The 25,617-nt window shown below is 38.0% G+C and overlaps 1 protein-coding gene across 2 annotated transcripts in view; it reads left to right on the top strand.

Moving 5' to 3' along the window:
* LOC132707053 (prolactin-releasing peptide receptor-like) overlaps positions 1 to 25,617 on the top strand; it is an 82,024-nt gene that overhangs the window by 35,243 nt on the left and 21,164 nt on the right. The window contains exon 1 of one of the 2 annotated variants that reach the window (XM_060678696.1): positions 12,456 to 12,477. The exons of the other annotated variant lie outside the window; for it this stretch is intronic. The gene's annotated coding sequence lies outside the window, so the exon portion shown is untranslated. Of the gene's footprint in view, positions 1 to 12,455; positions 12,478 to 25,617 lie in introns of those variants that run through there. 2 annotated transcript variants of the gene reach the window in all.

Genomic DNA, 25,617 nt, shown 5'->3' with positions numbered 1-25,617 from the left:
AAACTGATTAATATATCAAAAGTCGCCGGAGGGGGTTTCTTTTAACACGAGCGATGCCGGTCCATAAAATGTTTTCAACCGTCCCCTTTTTTCCTTTAAACTTTCCGCGCTAGCGCCGTCAACTCTATCGTCGTACCGGAGCGTTTAGTGAAAAGTTTCGCAATAAAACTGCTTAATGTCCGTATCGACTTTTAAGATTCTCCCCAGTCGGAGAACGCCGTATTGTTTATCGACGGGCGGGCGGGACAAGTTTCCCGGGGGCTGAGGGGTTTTTGCCGGGGCGATAAATTGAAGGTTTTCCCGGTATTTTCCAGCAGGTTTCGGGCGTAGGTGCGCGGAATTGACTCCACGGGGGGACGAACAGGGCCCCCTTTGACGAAGGGCCGTTCTGTGTTTCAAAACTGTGACGTGTGTTGCATCGTTATTTTCAATAAAACAACTTCAAATTTGAACTGACGTAAATCCCACGGGATTGCAAACTCTCACGGCGCGGCGGGTCGTCTAATTACAACTTCGTACGTGTAGCTTCCGCCCGAAACTTCCTGCCGATTATCAAAGCGTGCCGTGGAAACTGGCGCGCGTTCACGGACAGCGGCGAGTTTTTGATTTATCTAGCTTAATTGGCTGCAACGGGAGTCTGGAGCCGCTACCGTGTCTCGACTCGTTAGATTGTTGTTCGACGACCTACAAACTATCGATAAGGGTAAGAACAAAGTTCGAAGTCTATTTTCCTCGACGGGGCTTGACTAAAGCGACAGGAACATTAGCATGGGTATTTACGACCAAAAATAAGTATTTTACAGTACCTTAACCGCAGACCTATGCAGTACTGCGAGAAAACCTGCCTGTCTGAGATAGACCGTAATGAATATTTGTAGAAATTTTTATTTGAAACGTAAATGGACAATTTTAAATTTGATCAAGCATCGATGCCGCGGGGTATTTTCGAATAAGTAGAAGCGTATATTTTAACCTCAAGTAGTTCTTAAGAGTTTCAATTGTAATATGTTCGTATATATTACGGATGTATTTGACTGTGATCCTGCCAGTATTTATGTACCTGATTCTCGAGCTTTGACCCTGCGTCTTCGGATGCTAAGTGAATTATTTTGAATGTTTACAATTTTATAAGAAATTCACAACGGGATGTAGGAGCAGCAATAAAAACAAGTGATATGACCAAATTAGAAGAAGTGGTTGCAAATGGGATATTCAAGAGGAAAGTGAGAAAAGATGCTGGTACTTCGCGAGTTTTTAAAGAGCAACACGCACATCTAATTAGACGTATAATTAAATTTAATTTAATTAAAGACGATTTTTTAAGTGACTGATACCTTATTACTATTATATTTAATATTTTGTATATTAATAATGATACAATAAATTGTTACTTTGTGCTAATTTTTTTATGTACATGTTTCAAGAATTGCTAGGCGAATAAGATTGAAACATACTTATATAGATAAATTTCTAGGACGGTCTTAGAAGGGTTACGGGTCAGAGTCTGCTCTGCAGGGTGTTCTACAAGGGGCTGCGGTTTTGAAGTAATAAAGACTAGACAAAGTTAATCACGGGTATATTTCTGGTCCAAGTATACTCAATTTAAGAGAAAGGTAGTACTAGTTTGGTTGGGAATGAGCTCAGGGCAAGAGAACGAGTGATTACTAATCACGTGATTAAAATTTATCAGCGTGTTCCATTCTATATTTTTTCAATGGCTATTGATTTTCGATACATTTTTGGAAAACCACACCGATTCAATTGCTTAGTGACGCGGGACGTAGCTATCAGAAATGACAAACAATTGGGTATTTTGGAACAGGGAGTAGGAAAAGTCACATTACCTCTCACATATCACATCACATACACACTTCACACTAATTTTTCTCATACTACACACAGAAAAATATTTCCAGAAATTTGTTCACCCGCAATCCTCATTTGGCTTGACTGAAACTGGCTGGCGTTTTACTCTATACCTGCTTATATATTGTTTGAGAGTCACGAAGCTAAATCAGGGGCATAAACACCATCTCGGATGACTGACTCCCATATCATTGACAAGTATAGACCTGAGTCGCCGTTAAGATTGTTAGGTTGTTTATAGATTTCTATAGACTATCGGATTTTTCGTTGGTAGAAGAATGGATGAATTTTAGTTTTATCGAATAAAAAACAGCTGATGAGTCTTTCGTCAGGTCGTAAGGCTCTTTCGTGTTCTTTAAGCCTAGTTCATATTTTTCTACCGGCCTCTCCAATATATTCTTTGCCGCATATGCATGGAATGCTGTAAACTTCTGGCATCTCAAGTGGGATTTTGTCTTTGACGGACCGAAGATGTTGAGAGATTTTTAAACAAGTGGTAAATCTGGTTTTGACGTTATACTTCTTTAGAACTTTTGATATGTGGTCAGTGATGTTTTGACTGTAACCACTGTGGAGTGGCAAGTGTAGGATTGCTTTCGGCCTCATTGCTATTGGAAGATTGTGTTGAAGTGTATTTTTTAATGGAACCCTGTAGATGCGTCGCTGTGTAAGCGCATACGTCTCTATTCGAATAGGAAAACCTTTGTCGCAGTTGTGTTTTGACTGGCTTGCCGATACTGTCACTAAATCAACGAATATAACAATCTGATCTAAACAAAAGCGTTTCTGCTTCTCATAGACCGGAAGTAATGTGGAATTTGCGTCACCGGCGGGGCGCATTGTGAACGAGTCGGCCACGTGCTCGTCTCCAACTCCAACTGCCCTAATCGCGGCTCATCGGGTGTCGCTGTAACGGTCACCGATAAAAAAATGCAAAAATTTCTGCGTAAACAGACGAGGCGCATGTTCCTGATTTGCATCGCACGTGACCTCTACGCGTTAATTAAGGGAACCACGTGATCGACGATTAATTCGAATTTTAATCAATAATTCGGAGCACTCACTTTAAAACGAATCGACATTTGGATTGTTATAATGTTGAGGATGCGACGAGACCGGATGTATTCCCATCGCTTTCGGGTGCTCTGAATTCTTTACGAATCGACGTTACTTCGGGCGTACATTCCTTGCAGGAATCGACGTTCCTGCGGGGATTAATATCTGTGTCTCTCAAATACGCGAACACGATAATATATTGCCAGTATTCAGTGTGCTAATTTTAACACATTGTACGACGTAGTAAAAAAATTGTTTTATTTAACCCAACACTTTAGTGAAGAATATTGCATGACAAAGGTAATCCCCCTTCTGGGCTTTGTCGTCGTAGGTCCCATTGTACGAACGTAGTTTATTTCTATTTCATAGCAGTAAAAAAATGGTTTCATTTAACCCAACAATTTAGTGAAGAATATGGCATGACAAAGGAAATCCCGCTTCTGAAGTGTCGCTCCTGAGCTTTCTCGTCGTAGGTCTAATTGTACGAACGTAGAAAAAAAATTGTTTTATTTAATCTAACACTTTAGTGAAGAATATTGCATGACAAAGCTAATCCCGCTTCTGAACGGCTGAAGTCCCGTTCCTGAGCTTTCTCATCGTTGGTCCCATTGTACGAACGTAGTTTATTTTTATTTCACAGCAGTAAAAAAATGGTTTCATTTAACCCAACAATTTAGTGAAGAATATGGCATGACAAAGGAAATCCCTCTTCTGAACGGCTGAAGTCCCGTTCCTGAGCTTTCTCGTCGTAAGTCCCATTGTACGAACGTAGTTTATTTCTATTACACAGCAGTAAAAAAATGGTTTCATTTAACCCAACAATTTAGTGAAGAATATGGCATGACAAAGGAAATCCCGCTTCTGAACGGCTGAAGTGTCGCTCCTGAGCTTTCTCGTCGTAGGTCTAATTGTACGAACGTAGAAAAAAAATTGTTTTATTTAATCTAACACTTTAGTGAAGAATATTGCATGACAAAGCTAATCCCGCTTCTGAACGGCTGAAGTCCCGTTCCTGAGCTTTCTCATCGTTGGTCCCATTGTACGAACGTAGTTTATTTTTATTTCACAGCAGTAAAAAAATGGTTTCATTTAACCCAACAATTTAGTGAAGAATATGGCATGACAAAGGAAATCCCTCTTCTGAACGGCTGAAGTCCCGTTCCTGAGCTTTCTCGTCGTAAGTCCCATTGTACGAACGTAGTTTATTTCTATTACACAGCAGTAAAAAAATGGTTTCATTTAACCCAACTATTTAGTGAAGAATATGGCATGACAAAGGAAATCCCGCTTCTGAAGGGCTGAAGTCCCGCTCCTGAGCTTTCTCGTCGTAAGTCCCATTGTACGAACGTAGTTTATTTTTATTTCACAGCAGTAAAAAAATGGTTTCATTAAACCCAACAATTTAGTGAAGAATATGGCATGACAAAGGAAATCCCGCTTCTGAACGGCTGAAGTGTCGCTCCTGAGCTTTCTCGTCGTAAGTCCCATTGTACGAACGTAGTTTATTTTTATTTCACAGCAGTAAAAAAATGGTTTCATTTAACCCAACAATTTAGTGAAGAATATGGCATGACAAAGGAAATCCCGCTTCTGAAGGGCTGAAGTCCCGCTCCTGAGCTTTCTCGTCGTTTGTCCGCGTTTGTCGTTTAGCGAAACAGGGCCACGTGCTCGAAGGTGCACAATACTCGCGGCCGAAAATAAAAAAAATTGCGCGGGCGGAAATAAAACTCGTATTGTGAACCGCGCTTTTTCCGGCACATCCGGGAGAGCGTATTCAAATTTTATTTGTCGAAATGTGTAAATACACGCTCGCGCGCGGAGATGCGATTGTTGAAAATCTTCCTTTTATGTCGCTTCACGACCGAACGGTTCTCGATCCAAGGGCGGGTTTCAAAAGGGGTCGGGTGGGATCCCTTCTAAAACATTTTCAGCATCGATGGGGCAGTATTTTTTTACTTTCTCGAAATTTTTAGGGAGATTTACCGCCAAGAAAGCTTACCTAAATAAACAGTGCAGAAAATTAATTATTTTCACTATTCACGTGTATGAAAGCAGAACCCTAATTATCAATATACCTCCGCCGTCAGCAAAATCAATTTTAATTTAATTTACATTAATCATCCCAATGCTCAAACGTCAGTCAAATCGCACTTCGAGTGCATGAAGACTCAGAGCACATCATTGCTTTTTCTCAATTCATTCGATGAAATCAGATAAGTGGAACTATTAAAAGTAAAAGTGGCCAATTGGAAACGCTATAGGGCATGGAACCGTCGTATGCAACTGCAAATTGATAATCATTTAGTACCCTTAAAACTGCTGACAACTTAGAAGACGCCAAGGGCCATAAAATCGACTACAGGAAGAGCACAAAACTATCGTATCCTATCTACTTACGTTGAAACCAAGACAAGCATCGTCGTCTTCATTAATTTTAACATCCTTGGGTACAAGATTTCAGATAAGAAAGTCGATTATGGGACTAACTATTGTTGTAGGGCACAGAACCCTCATAACTATCTACTTCCTTAGTGGGAGGCCCAATTCATAATCAAAGTGCGGTTTTTAGAACCTTTGAAACTTCGACGGCGAAAAGAGCCACTCATTCATTTAAGCGGCCTATGTTGAACCTATTAAAGATAAAAAAAGTCGACTATAGGAAAAGCTAATGTTGTGGGGCACAGAACCCTCGTACACTATCTACTAACCGCAGTAACAGCGGTGAAAAACTGCGAAGCGACGAACCGTTCAAACGGCCTGACAAGCGCGACGGGATAAAAAAATGGTCGACAAACGGCGGCCATTACAATTCGGCCCCATTCTTGGTAGTTTCGCGAAGATTTACGTCCCCGAAAACCGGGAACAGGGTCCGGGAAAACGATTCTTCCACGCGTGACAGACCCAATGCTCCCATCACACTGACAAATTGTTGGCGTCGACTTTTTGCCGGCCCGATTTGACCCGGGGGCCGGAGGGGTGAACGACACTCGCGACGAGCCAGACGCAATCGAATTCAATTTTTTCGCGCCACAGACAAATGGCGGATATTTTCTGGGATGTGTCCCGGGGACGTTACGCGTGGTCACAATTAAATAAAAAGTTTCTACTCTGCGATCGGCAACGTAAGTAGATTGACTTTTAGGGTTCTGTGCCCATGAAGAGGGTGTTACTTGATAATTGTCTGAAATTTCGCAAGATGATTTCTTAAAGTATTTTAATGGTAAAAGATTGTGTATTGTGGGTGAAAATGTTATATTTGTTTACGTTTTTATTTTACTTTGATCTCGCCTGTCACTTCGGTTTTATTTGGTTTTCATCTTCATTGTATTTAAAAACAGGATTGCTTTCGAAAAAGTGTCATTGGGCGGGGCAAGATCGTCGCATATATCGTATATAACCAAAAAAACGCGTAAAACAAAGGTTATAGCGCCGGGTCTCCCACTTAAAATTTTTCCGATCGGATTGGTTTTGGAGGAAAAGATGTTGTGAGAACGGAGAACGGACAGACAAAAAAAAATACTTTCTAAAAGAATCGATTTCATCGATTTTTGGAAAGTAACAAGTTGTCTTGTTAAATAAACAAGTTATTTTAAAAAATTGTTTTACTTTTTTACTTTACTTCAAGTCAAAATATCTCAAGAACGGTCGAATTCAACGACCAGCGAGATTTTTTATTTAAAAATGATTGAAGAATTCTGAACGTCAGAGCTAAATTCATCAGGTGAGGGACGAAAATAATTCCTGCGCCCGCTCCCAATCCAAGCTTCAGTTTTTTGCTACGTGCAACACTCGAGCGTCAACCGGGAACTGGGAATTTCCGCGGACATTTCGGTTTTCAGCTCGACTCCCGTTAACCCACTTCCATTAGAACTTTACGGTTCCGGGCGGGGTCCGTGTCGTCGGCGAATAATTATTCCGGGGCTCCGGAATCCAAATTTGATGGTTACTAAATAAACACGGACGATTAAGGCGCATTACCGAACTTAGACATTTAAACCATCGGATCGGATCGGGCGGTCTTGGGGTGGGATTGCGCTCCCTCCCCCTTGCAGGGTAACGTTGACGGCGCTGGGGTTGATTAACTTTGGGGAACTGGCGTCCACTTGCCAGTTTCGGGTTACAGGTCGGCGGGATTCGGTTTTGAGGTTAACAACTGTAATTCGTCAACCTAAATTGTTAAAACGTATACGATAAGGTATCCCATCGCCCTTTAGGCTTGGGTATCTTCTTTTTCGGCTATAATGACTATCCCCAATTAAACTGTAGCCTCACTAACCCCGTCATGCAAAAATACGTTTTGGCGCTAAACGCTCCGGAACATGCTTAGAGACGCTCTCCGGGATAATCCGATGCTAATAGATGGAAAATTAATACGCCACACGGTGCTTGATCCTGCAGACACATCCGCTGGATTAAACGGGAACCGGTGTCCCCGGAAAGCAGCTTTCCGGTGACGTGGCGTATTCGACGACGATGACAGAACACAATGATGACGAATCCGGATAAATTAAGAATATAACGAACTGTTCTGTTTGGGTATGTGGTCTCAGTTTTTTTTAAGTGCGTCATAAAACTAGTTCTCGTCGACAAATCGCGGGGGGGGGGGGGGGGGGGAACATTTACTCATATATCCTTATACAGGTCACGAAAAATATTATTCGGTTATAGTGTTATCGTAGGTGTGAGAGGGTTAGAGAGTAACATGGAATGTACAGTGGTGGGCACCTTTTCTCAGGAACTACTGATTTGAGAAAAAAAAGTTTAAACAAAATTTTTATGGTTTAAATTAAATTTTAAAATTATGTATTTTTAATATATACAGGTTGTCCGATAAGTGCTGGACCAAGATTAAATTTAAAATTTTTAAGGAATTTTTAAGGAACATTTTGATATTTTTAGTATCCTTGTCAAAAATAAAGATAACTTTGTTTTCGACTGCACAGCCCCCCAATTTCAATAAGTTCCGTCATATGGATGCCAAATTTAAAGTCCATGGCTTCAAATTTCGGACTCTTATCGTGTTTCATAGCGACTTTCAAAAAACATAGGAAAAGCGCTAAAAAAAGATGGAGGCAACGTTCCGATATCTCCCGGGCTTTTGCAAAGGAGCTATTTTAGTATCTTACTTCGAACCGTTCGAAAGTTATGTGCGTTTTCATGAAGCGTTGTTGCGGAACAAAGGACAGAGAACAGAGAACGGAGAACAGACACTGTATTAATGATGGTCCTTTAGGATCTACCGTTGCCAAGACATAAGTTTCGTTGCCTAAAATTCGATTTAATCGATTTTATGCAAGTAAATAGAGCGGGTCAAGGACAACATTTATGTGTTGTCGGTGCTGTTCTATAGCGTAGGACATAGATGAGTCTGAAAAAAGATCATTATTTCAGTGGTACATGTAATGAGGGGAGATAACTACCACCACCACTCATAATGCAAGAACAAATACAGGTCAAAGCGATTTTCAATGAGTAATCGACGGAACTGTATGAAAAATACTAATAGCGTTGATAATTGCCAAGAACTACTCAGTGTATTTACACATTATTAATATTTACATACGTCACCACGGTAACAAAACAACTAATATATAAAGTCTTTTGATTACAACGCATTATAAAATAGTTCCTTGAAATACGTATAACTATATATTTTGCATTTTAGATGATTAGAATTATGTTTCTTAACGCTTCAGTGTAGCTATTTTCGATATTTTCGAGGAAGCAGGGGTCGCGGGGATGGGCTATTCGGACCCCAATCGAAAACCGGCGCAAGAAAAATGCGGGCGAAAATTCCGACAATGTAATATGGGCGCGCCCTGCTCGGTTTTATATATTCGAACTAGCTGTCATGCGAGCTTTTAATATGAGATTTTAAAAGATCGTAGGGACCCGGTTTTACGGGCCCGTAAAGCGTCCCAAATGTGTGTGTGCTCGCGATTTCAGAATAAATTCCTAATGCTCTTACGTGTTCCGAATACAGAACGGGGCTGCGAGAAGACATGTCTGTCTAAATCTCCCGGAGTGCCACCGGGGGGTGACGGATGGCGGCGATCTGTCGCATCGTTCTTTTTCCGTTTCGCACCCCCTCCACGCCGAACCCGAAAGTTGGCGGGTTAAAATCGCTGCCGACGCCGGGCGTCGTGTTATTTTTCGGGCGATTACTTTTTTGTTCTACGAGCGAGCACGAAGAGGATCCACGTAAGCTTCGTGTTAATGGTCTATACCGCACATACTGGCAGTGGACTCCGTTTTGCAATCTTTGGTCGATTTTAGAAGAACATCTGTCACTTAGAAGATTAGTTTTATGTTCGATACGCGAATATGATTGTAACATTTTAGAATAGTTATTATAGTGGAATACGATCCGGTAATCGATTTCTTTTTTCCTGCCTCACCGGCAAACACCCGATTTGCTCTAACGTCTACGGCAGTGCTACCATGCTAAGAAAGTCGTCATTTAATTCGCTTTATTTAGTAATTATTACTGATGTTTTAAATACTCACTTCCTAATAAATGGTCTCTTTATATCCTTTTAACAATAAATAATTGGTACGCGAAATAAATTCGTACCGCCAGTATCACTGGGCGTATGGCCTTATGCAACAAGTTCTGTGATTTCTCTCCGTTCCAGCATCTTTCTGGAATATCTGAGGAAGTACTCTATTTATCTTTCTCACTCCTAGCTCTGAGCGACACGCGTGGTATCGTTTTCCTGTTGTTTGGTAGAAGAACAGTGTGGTGGCTAGCCAAAAGTGATTAACATACTGTCCTTTTCTTCAGCCATCGCTTTGCGGATATAGGGTAAAATTCGATTTGGTAATTCCGTTGCTGTTCGTATTTTTGGTTCTTTTGAAGAACTGCCCACACTTACTCTGTGAGAGAATTTGACGACTACCTGCTGCCCACCAAGCTTCCACCCCCAAGAACATCTACCGAGGTAAATTCTTTAATTGTTTAGCTTTTGTTACCTTTACCATTCTATTCACTCTTTAGAGAGTCAATAAATTTCGGTATTCGGAATTTTGCCGCTGTCGGCTTAAGCGCGGAAACTTTAAGGATCCTTGGAGCACCCGTACCGTCCTTGGAGCACCCGTACTCTCCTTGGAGCACCCGTATTTTCCTTGGTGCACCCATATTCTCATTGGACCACTGTACTGTCCTTGAGCACCGGTACCCCCTTTAGGAGGGCTCGTGTTTTGGAGCACATTTGAATAAACGAGGTGAAATTTTATGTAAGCGCCTCGCGAGATATTATTAGGCATACCTTTTGTTTTTCCTTTTCCGTTTTGTTAATATTTATTTCATCGCAAAACATCGGGTTCCTCGAACAATCTGAGGGACTGGCAGGTCTTCTACTTCCTGGCGCCCTGAGGTTAAATAATGCTATATTTTCTTAATAATTGGTGGACCCACCGCCCACCTCGCTCTAGAACTCCGAGCACTAAGGGTAAGTAAATCAATACATTCTTTTTATTTATCAATTTATTTATTTATTTATTTACCCTTTTTTTCCTCCAGGGGGTGCGTGGCATGATGAAGTGTACACACAGAAAAAAATAACCTCTAAGGAAAACACATGTTTTAGGCTTTTAACTTGATAAAAATTTCGTTCATTAAACTGATTTGATTTTCTTGATCAATGCATAATTTGAAAATAATTATTCTCATCGAATTAAAATCTTAGTCTTGGATATCATCAGTCATGCATCATCAAATGCGTTCGAAACCTCAGTGTTTTTGTTCTCCATTGAAAAATCATTTTGACCTGTGCCGCCACCCGCGCACGAGTGGCGAAGCTTTGATTGGTGGGGCATCTGTCATTTCATTTTTTTCTGGAAGAGTGGGTGGAGAAGTAAACAATCGCTACTACTCTGCTTGAAACCGAAATTAATACATTAGTGGATGACTGATGGATGTTAACACCCGGCGTAAGCAATTTGCCTTGATATTGTATTACATTTAATGATGACTGATTCCGCCTAACCCACAACCTTGCTTGTTAAATGTATATAATCATTGTATAATTAATATAACAATATGTTTTCGTTTAATATAACAATATCACTAAGAGTCAATCTGTATTTTGTAAAGGTTTTAGTACTATTACACATCAACGATCACATTATTAGTTCTTTAGATAATGGTCTTGCGACCGTACTTATATCTTTAGATTACTCTAAAGCCTTTGATCGGCTTGACCATAACCTTATGTGCGCCAAATTGAGTTACTTCGGCTCCGATGAAGTTACCACTCGATTTTTATAAAACTGCTTTTTCTCCCTGTTTCATCAGGTGTACTGCAAAATTCAAAACAGCTGTTGCAGATTTATTTTCGGCTTGCGTAAATTTGATAGGATTTCCCACAAAATCCAGGAACTTAACTGGCTAAAAATTGACAGTACCTTCAAGTACTTTTTGGCGTCAATGGTTCTCCAAATTATCAGCACATCCAATCTGTCCTACTTACGAGTTAAATTACAGTTTCGTAATGTTCAATCAGTGGCTTCAAGGCACCCCTACGCAGTCTCACTACCACGATATCGTTTATCTTTGTTTCGCAAATCATTTTCTTATAACGCTGTTGTAATTTTTAATGGTATACCGGATTCAGCAAAATCACGTTGAATTAAATTCTTTCTGAAGCTTCGAACTTCTCAAATAATTTGATTGTCGATGTTATTCGTTTTATTTTTACTTTTAATAACTTTCTGTTGTTCCATATTACTATTACATTTATCTATCATACTTCATTTAATTTGTCAATGTAATTGCTACTGATACGGTGTGCGCGCTGAATCGTTCCAATGGTATTTTAATTTAATGCTGACTGATTATGCATAATCCACAAAGTCATTTGTTAAATGTATATAACCATTGTGTACTTAATATAACAATATATATTCAGTCGAGTCGTTGGATAAACAATATAACATTCGATCTCATCAATACATTTTTGGTTAGTTTGATCCCCCTTTGTGCAAAGGCATTTTGAAATTTGATTCATCACCTAGACATTTTGTTCGCATCTGTATAAGCAATTTGCCTTCATATATGACATTAAATGTACATAACCAATGTGTACTTAATGTGACAAATCTTCTTCGGCCAATAACGCCAAACGTTCAATAACACTATAAGATTCGATCTGTTGACAAGCTTTGGTTAGTAATCAGTAAGTTCATATGTGGTTGATGGTGGACGCGAAAGTAACTAATCCCTACTACTTTTTTGATATTGTTATTATTAAGTCATGTAAATGCTGACTGATTCCGACTGACCCATCAACTCGCTTGTTCAATTGTTGTGATAATGTTTTCCTTCAACTCATTGTGTTTTATGTATGATAGAGAGAGAGAGAGCTGCTGTTAGATCATGCCAAAAATGCAGAGCAGTATTTGACAAACAAAGCCAAACCACTGGCACCGGCGTGTGTAACCAAAGGAGGGCAAATCATACGGGAAAACAATCTGCGCCAGCCACAGATGATCATTTTTCTCTGCATGCGACAGAGTTTTGAGTTTTTGTGGTTTTTATTTCCAATTATTCGCAAAGTAAGTGAAGCAAATTGCTTAGCACCTAACAAACATACCAATACGTTTTAACCCTCACTATTTTATCCATTTACTTCAACAAAGCCATTTATCTATAAGCGATGGCGCCCACAGAAATTTAAAATTCGCTAGTAGATATACAAAGAGGTATCTGAGGCCGCGGAATCCGATTTTCGCAACAACCTCCGCCAAATTTCGATCGCCCCCCCGAGCGGTGGGAGGCGGGGGCGAATCCTCCGCGTCCGGACGTTTCCGAATATTTGCACCCTGCCGCCCTTCGTGCCGACGCATAAATTCGGGGGGCTCCGCTAATAACGGGGTGTGCGGGACGGCGGGGATGCTCGCGCGTCGTCTGGCTCCGGAATGGGGCCCTAACTCGGCGAAGCCCCGACACGAACAATTAATCGGTTTTCTTTGTTACGGGCGGTCACACCGCAACTACTCGGAGGCGGCGGATTCAACCCTCGCGTTTGAGGGGCATCGGAGAAGACACGGGTGCGCCTTTGTGGGCTGCGAAATACGCGACGGTGGTTTTTGTCAGTGTCGCGACTTACACTATTTTGTAAAAATATTCTAAGTTACTCGTAAAAGGATGTATGTCCTGAGTCTCAGTCAAGCTCAGATGAAGCCCACAGGATGATTGACGAAACGTCAGCAATTTCGACTCAACAAAAACCGACGCAGGAGGAATTCAGAAGCTTTGTAAAAAGTTCAACGGTAGCCTGTGGATGTTTCTTTCAAAAAAAAAGTCTCGCTGATCTTATTGTAAACATACTACTAAACAAGTAAAAATAAAACTGTAATTTCATCTGTGTATTTGAAATCTCATTTCTGGTAAACAATAAATAAAAATAATACGAACTTCGGCAGGTGGTTGCACAATAAGTTTGCTTTCGTTATAATGGATAATACGAATATGCTATAACAAGCCAGTAAGATTAGAGTTCATTTTTCAAAGAAACTTCCGAAAGCTTTATATATATTTTTTTGTATGTTTATAATTAGATTCTCTGGGAGATCATTGCTTCCTTGCGGGCAATACGCACGGGGGAGTCGGTGACGGTCACCCCCGAAGCGCTAAAAATAACCGAAATGTCATTCGTCCCCTCACCCCCGCGAATAGGTCGACGTCTATTTTTTCCGCTCTCGTAAAGGACCGACCGCCTTAAAACCTCAGCGTTAACTTTAATTAAAAGGGGGCCCCGGGAGCCGGGGGGGTCTCGTTAGCCGTCCGAACCATAAAAGCCGTTTCAATTACCAAAAAAACTCCCCCCGTCGTAAAGGCGGCAAAAACTAACGTAATTTTTCGCCCCAAACTGCCCGGTTTTAGCGGGGCATAGGGGGGGGGGGCGTTAAAAAGGTTTTTACGGCGCGCCGTTAAGCTCGAGCCGCAAAGAAAAATCCACGTTGTAATGGCCGTCGAGATTGCAGCGGGTTGCACCGGCGTACGCAGTTTTACCACCCCCCTTCGGCTGACCCCCGGAAGTCGTAGTTTAAGCGGTTGTCCCCCGTTACGCCCCCCGTCGTTGACCTACCTAGCTTATGGTCTAGATGGAAAAGAGAACTTTGAAGCTTTAAACGTTGCAGCTATAGTTTCTTTTTTGGGAAAAATATCTGAAAAAACTCGCGCCCTTTTTTTTGGACAGGGGCGCCATTTTATCATGGAAGTAAAAGTTTGCTACTTGCTATTTTAAAATTTGAAAATAGTTTAGTGTCTTTTCAAATTTATAAATAGGAAATGGGCCTCCGAAAAAAGGACATACAAATTGTCATACACCTAGAAATTTAAAATATTTGAGTCCTAGCATTTAAAAAAATTAATAAATTAATTTTCGGGACTAAAATAGTTAAAATGGAGTTTCGGTACTACATCGAAACATAAATTAATAAAATATTTATTTTCGGAATTAATAAATATGAAAATACATAAATGATAATAAAAAAAATAAATATGAAAATAGAGCAGGACATCCAGACTATACATTATAATTATTTTCTGTATATTTACAATCAACGAAAACCAAAATAAAATATAAAAATGTAACACGTCATAACATAAATGAATTTATAATGTGAAAATTGGCTGTTAATGATTTTAATTTAATGTTGTATGAGTAACAAAATAGAAAAATAATTACGAGAAGCCACAATAGCATGGATTTTTACAATGAATAATTAAGGAAATTATTTTAGAAAATTTTACAACATCAAAAAGAATTTTATTATATTCCTATCTTAAACATACAGGTTGAAATCATTTCAGGGTGAAAAAACATACCTATAACATAAATTTATTTATCTTTGTTATGAAATATTCCCAAAAAAGATGAGGATTTGATGAACTTATAGTCTAGATGGTGAAGAAAAACTCAAAGCTTTAAACGTTGCAAAAGTTTCTGCTGTTTCCCTTTTATCAAAAATCGAGAAAAAAGTCCTCCCAACATTTAAAAAAATACATAAAAAAATTTCGCGACTAAAATACTTAAAAAATACTTTCGGTGCAACATGGAAATATAAATCAAAGCCAAGACCGGCAAACCAAAAATTAAATACAAATAATGTAATACGTCATAAAATAAATGGAAAAATAATAAATATTCCTAAACTAAAATACATAAAAATACATTCGCTATTGCATGAAAATATACGTCAATGATATATTTATTTTCAGTGTAAACAAATATGAAAACACCTGTTGACAACAAGCCCGTGCTGCCATCAAAAACCTAGAAAGACTTTGACACAATACTCTATACATTATAATTATTTCTTCTATATTTACAATAAACAAAAACAAACATTAAATAAAAAAAATAAAACGTAAGTTGCTAATAACTTCAGAAAACAGAAAAATTGACAATGACAATGACAATGACAATATATTATAGAAGTTATACACCTATCATGTACATACAGGTCGGATTTCCTAGGGTGGAAAACACGTGACTAATTTTTTGCCGATCCGTGGTTTATAAGCAAACGTATAACAAAAATGTAGTAGGTTTTCATGAGTTGAAGCTGTTTTAATATTTTCTGTTTTTCATTTATATAATAATATACAATCATATAATATAGTACAATTATATATAATATATAAAACTTCATATAGACATATGTCCCAAATGTCTTAACTTTTGAGATACAGGGTGGTAAAGTTTTCAAAAATAAAATGTATTTTTTTAATGTCTGTAATACATTATTATTTCTTAAGTGATTGTCTATCTGTTTAATTAAAATACTTCAAAAAATAAAAGTTCGACTACGAAGTACGTAAACTCTGAGGTATATTTCCGAAATGACACGCCAATGTTTTCCTTAAGAAAAATAATGACATTTTTTAATTTACTTTCATGAGGTACGTTTTTGTTGCAAAATGTTTCTAAAAACTTTTCAAATTTAGTGTTCTGTACCATATTAAGGAGGATATTTGCACTTAACAGCGCTTCACGTAAGTGAAAATAAAAATTGTCTTGATCGGTTGTTCTTGAAGCTGCCCCCGAAAAGCATGTTTTCCAGCGGCGACGTGCTGATCTATTTCTGATTTTCTCTCGCAATCGCAATGTTTAAAATATATTCAATTAAGTATTTCAAATTAATTAATGAGAACTTACCACTTTTGCATAAGTCTTACAGAATACTTCTTCTTTTTCAGCAAGTAAAATGTTTAAAATGCTTGGAAAAATTCAAAGTACTGCATATGAAGAGGGTGCGATGTATTTTATTCAATCACAAACCCCATCAGTGATAATTTTCATTTTTTTTTTTCATTTCCCATCCAGTTTCAGCAGTTGATGAATTACAAGACGGTTGCAGGACGGCTGTATCATTCGGTGTATGTAACTCGAAAGTTCCAACTATATCAGTTCGTTCCCCAAACTCTTGTAGATTTATGTTATCGTTCATATCTTCTTCGTCAGTGAAGGTATTCACATCGGGTGGAATATAGACCGCGTCCATATGTTCTTTTTTGATATTTTACATACAGCCACAAAAAGAAGAAAATTAAATTTATTGGAAGCCATGGAGATTAACAAAATGAGACATTGAAACGTGTCGCTTAACCATCAATTAGATTTAAATATCTCTCTTTGTTGAACTTAAATTCTCACAACAACATTAATTAAGGTTTTATGGTCATTTTTCGGTATATATAGTAGCAGGTGGTTTGTAAATATTACAATTGATAAAGACACATAAGAATACGTACATCCAAATAATACTTACGACTTTCAAATACCTCGGAAATGCCATATTTTACCAACTGTAACGTTCACTGCACAAGGCACAAAGTAATACTAAAGAACACGCTAATCGTTGGATGTTTCTACTACATGCGCTGACTTGTCTAGACTTGCAATAACAAAGTTTTGTTTCACAGATAAAAATAGTGTATATATAGTAATCCCAATATAGTATTCCCAATGTATGTTTTCTGCGATGTAATCTACATTCTATAGACTTAACAAAATTGGCAATACAAATCCAAAATATTTTTTTTTTACTATTTTGGATTTACTTGAAAATGTGATACAAATTTATGTACCGCTTTTGTTAACTTTTGAAGTCATAGATAAGATCTTTCCTTTACACATAAATTAGTGATTTCAACGGTTTTATGTCCTTTGGTAGTGAAAATAATAAAATTTCTAAATGGATATGCAAAAATATTTCTTGGATATGAGAAAAAAAATCATAGAATAGGTTTAACCCACCACCGGGACAAAATGGGTTAAGAGACATTAGTGGCGTGCCATGAATATCTGTCAAAATAGCAGCCAACATGATGATCGGTCTTAGAAAAAGTACGGCATACAACACAAAGTTGCTCTAAACAAACTTTTTTTATAATTCAGTCGCGTTTGAATATTTTTGTATTTATTTAAAACTAATATTTTCACAATAGAGAGCGTTTCTAGACTCTTATTTACACAGACCACTGTTATTTGCATAGACCACCACAAACCCAATGAAAACAGTCCCCATTACATCCGCCCAGTTCTAAATAAAATTTTCCTAGCCGATTCCCAAACTGGCACCAGCAAAATGAAGAAGAAATAAAAACGAAAAAGAGGAAATATTTTCCAGCGACGCGGGCGGTTATAAAACGCGATCAGAGATAAATTGCGAGTAGCGTCTCCATTTTTCCGCGTACTTTAAAACCCAGACGGATTTTCCGATATCCCGCGCTTACGTACCTCGCAATTGCTGCCGAATAAAAACCCCGGTCGCAGGAAATTGCACACCTGCACCGTATCATAGAGACATAGAGCCCGTTCTCTATTTAAACCTCGTCCGGTTCGCGTGGCAACCAAAATAATCTCTTTTGTCAGGCGATCTACGCGCCCGAGGCCCGATCCAAACCCAAACACGTATCCTTTTGATCCCCCCGTCCCCCCACCCGGATACAAGCCTGTATTTTATTCACGCGGCAAATGCCCATTCGGATCGACGGAGCATCCGGGCAAACCGACATGTTAAAACAACCCGTATAGTCCGGTCCGAATTATGCAGGCGAAGGGTATAGTGTGATCCGAATTATACCGTTTGCGATCTTGTGTGAATAAGTCAAAAAGCAAACAAAGGGAAAGGAAATGGATAAATCCGACACGAAATCTATTTAGTTGCAATATGAGAGAAAATATTTCAAAATAAGCAACGGAATTGACAATATTTTTGCAACGCTACTCAGTTCTTTATTTCTACAACCTTCAATCAATCATCAATCAAACTTCTGGTGAAATTTATATCTTTTGTAGGCCCAAAAAATATCCTTCTGCTTCCTCCTTATGTCAAATTTGATGAAAAATGAATTTAAACACTTAGGCAGGAATCGAGAGCATCTGCTAATGTATTGAGGGTATTAATAATAAAATAGAATAACATTTAGAAATATTGTAACAACAATAATAATAATTTTCCCCAAATTAATGAGAGGAATTTTTTTGGTCTACAAATGACAAAAATTTTGAGATGATCATTTTGACAGGCATAATAATAAATAAAATCCAGCTGAAGCAATGCCAAAATAGGATTATAAAATCTAACAGGTTGCTGTCACTTCTTGAGGCGTATCTTATTATCGCTTCATTTGACCTTGACGTTTGAGGTTATTATCTAATCATTTAATTGTTCAATAAACGCAGTTATAGTTCAATTGAATTGCACTAATGGAGAACTTTCTTGGAAGCTTGTCCGGTTACTCGTGAATATATTAATTAAAATAAAGTATTTTAAAAAATTAATTGTTTATAAGACAGCTGATAAATGTTGATACAAAATACAACTGTTTATTTATGTATTCATCGAATTCATTACAATATTAACACCTAAAAACGGTCGTCATAAAAGACCCACAAAGAAATACAATACGGAAGTAATACATAACAAAATACCACCTATCAGCAATCATTCTCATATTATCCAAGTAAATGCGAAAAAACTCACCCGAGGAGTATATTGTTTTGCTATTTACAAATCTTGTCAAGAATATATCTTGAATATATATTGCAACCTTTATCTGCTTCTAGAATTACGATCTCAGGACTTTTTCGAAAAATCGTCGCTGTGCAAAACGTCTGTCTCAGCGAACTTCAAAATGACAGCAAACATTGATAAATATAAAAATTCTCGCGCACCCTGTATGGGAGACGAAACCTGAAACTCTCTCTCGAGACAGTTTATGATATTACTAATAATAATTTATCATTTAATCGCCTATGATTTACCCATTAAAACGGAAATTTTGCACGCTTTTATAGTTTTTTTGCCCAAAAACAACACACCCTGTATATAATTTGCAAAATATTGAAAGTAGGGGTTATAGCCCTGAAATTCCTACGTTTCCTGGTCAATAAATTTTTTCAATAAGGTAAATGGTTTTCGAGAAAATAATTCTTTTCAAAGCCCAAAAAAGCCCAAAAAAAATTTTCAAAAATTTGTAAAATAAGTATACTTCGCGATATTCGATGGCGCCCAGTTTCAACGGCTTAAATGCAAGTGTGAAGTTCTACCTCTCTGCTAAATTTGAAGCCGATAGCTTCAGACTCAAGACACTTGCTACATTTCTTAATTTAGCACGCATAAATTGAACACCCTGTACAATAGCTGAAAACCTTAAATATCAAAGTTTTGGCTATCCATACGGACTACAAGACCATGTAAAGAAAACTGACAACTGAAGCACAGCCTTCTGGTTATCGTCACTTGTCATTTTAAGGGGACCCCAATTTTCAGTTTTCTACCGGACACACCCTGTACATTTTTGAAAATTATGAAGAATAAGGTTGTATAGAACCCGATTTTACGGATCTGTTGGTTCAATAAATGTTTCGATTGCACCCTTGTAAACGTGATTTTTAATATTTTAAAAATACTTCCCGACTCCCCAGCCTCCCCATTTCAATAAGTTCCGTCACGGGGCTGGGCTGCATATATGTGCGAAATTTAAAGTCGATTGCTTCAAATTTCGGACACTTATCGTGCTTCGTAGCGATGTCAAAAAATCAGTCGAAAATTAAAAAAATATATATGGCCGCCGAGGTTTGACCGCGGCCACTTTCACGCATATTGCGCACTCAGTGGATTGTCGAAAAGGAGCAAGATTTGGACCTTTTAGCTTAAACCTCGGAAACGGAGAACAGACAGAAAATACAAAAAAAAAATTCTACGCTGATTATCACTGTACCAATGGGGGTCCCCTAAATACTGTTACCGATATATCGACTTTAGTGAGGAGTATGCTTTCGCAAAGCAAAGATACTTTCGAAAATCGATGAACGGAAAGTGGTAGATCCTATGACTGTTGGTACAGCGATGACCAGAGTCGAAAAAAAATTTTTTTTTGTCTGTCTGTTCTCCGTTCTCGTCTTTTGGTTTTTCCTGAATAACTTTCGAACCATTGGAGCTACAAAGTTGAAATTTGCCTCTTTTTAACCCTCCACGGGGCACATAATCTTATAAGAAACGGCCCTGATCCGAGGCCGGAAACCATATTTTTTTCGCGATTTTCGACTATTTTTTGGACCTATGAAATTTGAAGCAATCGACTTCATATTTGGTATATATATGCAGCTTTGCCCCGTGACGGAACTTGGGGGGGCTGGCGGGTCGAAAAGTATTCTATAAAAGATAAAGATCGCGTGTGCAAGGCTCCTACAAAGAACATAATTTTTCAAAAACCGTTTACGAGACCAAAAAAATTCTTAAACCAGAAGACGCAGACGCAAACTTTTTTTCTTGACAATTTTTCAAAAATATACATTGTGCGCCGCAAAAGACTGAAAAATGGCTCCCCCTATTTTCTGTTTTCGGTGCTAAAAGAGAAATGCGTTAAGTGTCCTAAATTGGCAGATATCAACTTCAAATTTAGCAGAGAAGTAAAAGTCCGTGTCCACGTTTAAACGGTAGAAATTGGGTGCAATCAAATTTTTCCAAGTGTTTTTTTAAAAATTTCGGCATTATTTTAGGCATTTTTTCGATTATATACAGGGTTTTCAAATTATAAGCAAAAATCTAAAAGACCAAGAAAATTGTTCTTTTACAGAGTAAATTATTGGAAGCAAATCAAAAATCGTAAAAAATATCGCTAATAGGTTCAAACAGTGTCATGCGCCGCATCAAGAGCTACAGTTTTTGTATTTACGGTTTTCGTCTATCACGCACGCTGCCCGGGATATTTGAAACAATCCATATTGAAATAGCTATTGCAGGGACTGTCAAGACGCGATGACGTCATTGATTATTACGGCGCATTGCGTGGTTTCCGGAAAAACTTATTTTCTCGAAAACCATTTACTATTTTCAAAAAATTCTTGAACCAGGACTCGTGGAAGATCCAGGGCTATAACCTCTACTTCGAAAATTGTTTGAATCATGTACAGAGTGTGTGGTTTATAGGCAAAAAATCCAAAATATCTTAAAAACTTCCGTTTTTCTGGGTAAATTATTGGCGATACATGAAAAACCGTTAAAGATGGGATGATTTTATGTGAACAGTATCGTAAACTGTATAGAGAGAGAGAGTTTCATTTTTCGTCAATTATACAGGGCGCGAGATATTTGAAAAAATGCCATTCGACAAATTTTAATATTTACCGATGTTTACTGTAACACAAATATGAAAAAATATCCGGGAAATGTGTTCTTAAAATAGCAATATGTTATTGTTCCATTCTCGTTTTTAAGGTATAAAATGAAAACATCATTTTTCCGCCATATAACAAAATATCTTAATTTTTTTTAACATTTCTGTTTTTACGAGTCGACTTTCGCCTGATTTGACTTGATTACCCCTCAGTTTATCCCTTAAAAAAGAAATAAAATAAAACGCGTGGATCATAACCTGACACTATCAAACAAAACGAATCGGCTAACTTCTCGAGTTCCATATTAAACGCCCGAAATGAATAATAAAACGCGGGAGCGGGGGGCGTGGGGCGGGGCGTTGTTGCAATTTTTCCTTTTTCCTTAATTAAAAACTGAATCTCGTCTCGCGTTACGGACGGTTTTAATTAAAAAAAAAAAAAAGCTCGAGATCGACTCCCGAAGAAATTGCAGCGATAGTTCGGGGCGCCGGGGGGCGGGGCCCGAAAAGGCAATCACCGCGAAATTATGCGCGAAAATCGTAATAATTCAGTAGCCTCGTGTGGCGGAGCTGCGTATCGAATTTTACCGGCCAGATATTAAATTTCGGGGTAGTTACAAGTGCCCCCCCCCACCTCCCGCGCAACCGAAATTGGTAATTATTTCGGTGGGAAATCCCGTGCGCCGTGCAGCATTCTCGATTGAATGCCCGTAACCCGTCGCTTGTTATTGTGGAAATGGATAATCCTAAAAGTTTCAAAAAAAAATTGAAGCAAATCTCCTAGTGAACAATAACAAATGTAAAGGTCAACAACACTACAGCAAATGCAAGATAGTATACATTTCAGTAAGCCAAAGATTTTAATTTAGATTTTTTTTTTGATTTTGCCAATTGTCAATAGGCAACACCTTAATATTTGTTTTGAACACCTCAAAAGCCATGTGTCTGTACCTACCTGGAAGCATATTGTTCAAGTTAATGTTAAGAATTTTTGCCTGATGTAACAAGTCTGTGGTTTGGAACTCTTATGAGATTTTTTGCACGTGTTAGATAACTATGAGACACACCTTCAAATATATTAATATTTTTGTGAATTTCTAAAAGAGAATATAAGGGCAGTGTCATTATATCTTATATATGGAGTACAGAGTTCATTGTGCTTAGTCCTAGCAAGAATTCTTATAGCCCTTTTCTGTGTCCTGAATATTTGAACAGCATTGACAGAGTTTCCCCATAATATTATGCCATATGGTATGTGGGAATGAAATAAAGCATAATAGCATTAGGGCGTTTTGGTCTAGGCTCTCCCTAATTTTTCTAACGACGAATCAGCTTTAAGATAGTTTTCGCTTAAGTGAAGTCCAGTCTGCTATCTACTATCAAGTGTAATGCCAAGTAGTTTAGCCGACTGCCGTTCGCCGTTGTTGTATTTATCTAGCGAAAAGAAAAATTATAAACAAATAATTATTTTATTATTTATTTTAAATTAGTTCCTCAACAATGTGGTGCAGGTCACTCCTATTGGGACCATATAAGGTAAAACTGGGATCGTCCGCAAATGAAGCACATTTGACGGACCCCAAAAAACGACATAGATCAACGACATACACTATAGAAAATGCAGGTCCGAGTACGGACCCTTGGGGGACCCCAATGGAGACCTTCGCCAAAGAGGACTTACGTTTGGCATCGCCCACAAATTACAAATTATTTTTATTACCTACTTAAATTACTTAAAATTATTAACATAATATATCAGTATCAATATCGCTATCATCGCCTGTTCTAATTATTATTTGTTCTGTATTATTTGCAATATGGATATACGATTGTTCTGCTTTTTCTATATGTTTAACAGAATCTGCCCAACTTTGTGGAGGGATGTATTAAAAACTTCGGGGAAAAACATTGTTACGACGAATGGCAGATTTCAGTTGGTGCCAAACATGCTCAATGGGATTAAATATACAGTGGTAAGGTAAACTGTATACCCTAGATTTTTTGCATATTTATCACACAGGTATTCCTTTTGTAGGCTCAAGCTTTGTAGAACCTCAATTCATTGCTTTTTGGTATAATCTTCGTGAAAATAAATATCGTTATTATACATGTAGTTTTGGATTGTTGCTTTTGTGTCACATAAGTCAGGGGTTTTTGTTATCTGTCCACTGTGATAACTTACAATAACGCTATTAGGAGGAATGTTTGGAACTAGTTTGTTTTTAAACCAACTTTCAAATAAATCAGCGGTGGTGTCTTCATGGTAATCCAGAGAAAAATCTTTAGAGAAAGTCCATTTGGAATCCAACCATCTTTAGAGCCAGCATGCAAAATATTTTACACTTATCAGTTGAGTCTTTTCTGGGGCATCATAAGTGTCGAACCAGGTTTCATCCAAGTAAGTAATTGGCCTTTGTTGTTCTCTGTAAATCCTAATTTTTTGTAGATATCCCAGTCACCATTTCCAAATTCTAAAAGATTGGATAATCCCATTTAAAAGCAATTGGTCACTTTCTTATATCTATGAACAGACCGTACTATGTATGTTCTGTGCTTAAATCACATTTTATTTCATAAAAATCAATTCATTTAAAAATCATGCCTAACATGAAACAAACATATTCATAGATATGTATGTTAATGTTTTGGAAAAAGGGTCACCAAAAATCACTGTAAACCGGTGCTAATTGTTTAACTTTTGTTGTTTTAAAATATTGCCACTTTTGTTGTACCGCTAGAGAGGTGACAAGGGTTCATTTTCTTGATCGGTGATATTAATATTAAAAAAAAAAAGATTAATAAAGATTTATGAAACAATAAAAAGTGTCGCAATCTGCCGGACTTGATCGAACGTTAACGTCAGAGGTCTCTTGAATGTCGTCTTGCGTTAATTAAAAGCTCAACTTTCATTTTTTACAATTTTTTTATGGAATAAAATAGTAAATATAAGCCCTCTGCGAACAAATTATCCGAGGAAATTATGGCTACCGACATTGGGTTGAAGACGACCCGAAGACCGCGTTGGGTCCATTGTTCCGCTCGTTCGCTCTCGAAACAATACGGGGGGGGGGGTATACCCCCCACCTCTCCACGAAATCCGACGACAATGCGGAATCGTTTTAAATTAAAAAGTTTCCGGGGGGATTTTTTAAATATCGGGCCCCGCTTCAGTCAATATTTCTTCCTTATTGTGACAAAAGACGACAATGGGGGTGGCTGCAACCGTCGCCGTCGCGGAGAAAGTTTAGCACGCGCCGCGCTTCGACCAGCGGCGCGCACAACGATATTTAAATTCAAATTAACGAATTTGGTCCGTAATAGAAAATAATTTTATACTTACCTGTGTTTAATATTCTTTGGTTTGGTATACTACTAAGTTTAAGTTTATTAGTAATCATTCTTATTTCGTGTGTAATACAGCGAGTCTAGTGTATCTCAGGAGATGCTCCCTCCCAAATGTAGAAAACACTATTCTATTGAGACTAAAGAAGTTATAAACAATGTTTATTTGACTCCCATTGAACGTGGTGCCAGCAAGTAAGCATCTTTAGAAGAAACGGCCACATTGACGAAAATTCCAACATCAACTGTATGGAAAATTGAGAATAATCCCATTTCAGCGAGGACAAAAAGATGCGATGCTGGATTACCATGAAGACACCACCGCTGTTTTATTTGAAAGTTGGCTTAAAAACAAACTAGTCATTGTAATGGACAATGCAAGTTATCACAGTAGACAGTTGACTAAAACTCCTTCCTCATGTGACACAAAAGCAACAATCCAAAACTATATGTATAATAACGACATTTATTTTCACGAAGATTATACCAAAAAGCAATTAACTGAGATTCTACAAAGCTTGAACAAAAGAAATATGTCTATGATAATTATGCAAAAAAAAATGTTTTTCCCAGCGTTGAGTCCAATGTCCTCAAACTTATAGAAATCGAAGTTCTTAACATCCCTCCACAAAGTTTGGCAAATTCTGTTAAATATAGAAAAAGCAGAACAATCGTATTTCCATTTTGCAAATAATATAGAATAAATAATAATTAAA

This window comes from Cylas formicarius, unplaced genomic scaffold (assembly GCF_029955315.1).
Source record: "Cylas formicarius isolate icCylForm1 unplaced genomic scaffold, icCylForm1.1 PGA_scaffold_9__14_contigs__length_23061073, whole genome shotgun sequence".
NCBI classification, from domain to species: Eukaryota; Metazoa; Arthropoda; class Insecta; order Coleoptera; family Brentidae; genus Cylas; species Cylas formicarius.
Note: the sequence above shows the minus strand (reverse complement) of the source record. Positions and strands in the feature narration are given on the sequence as shown.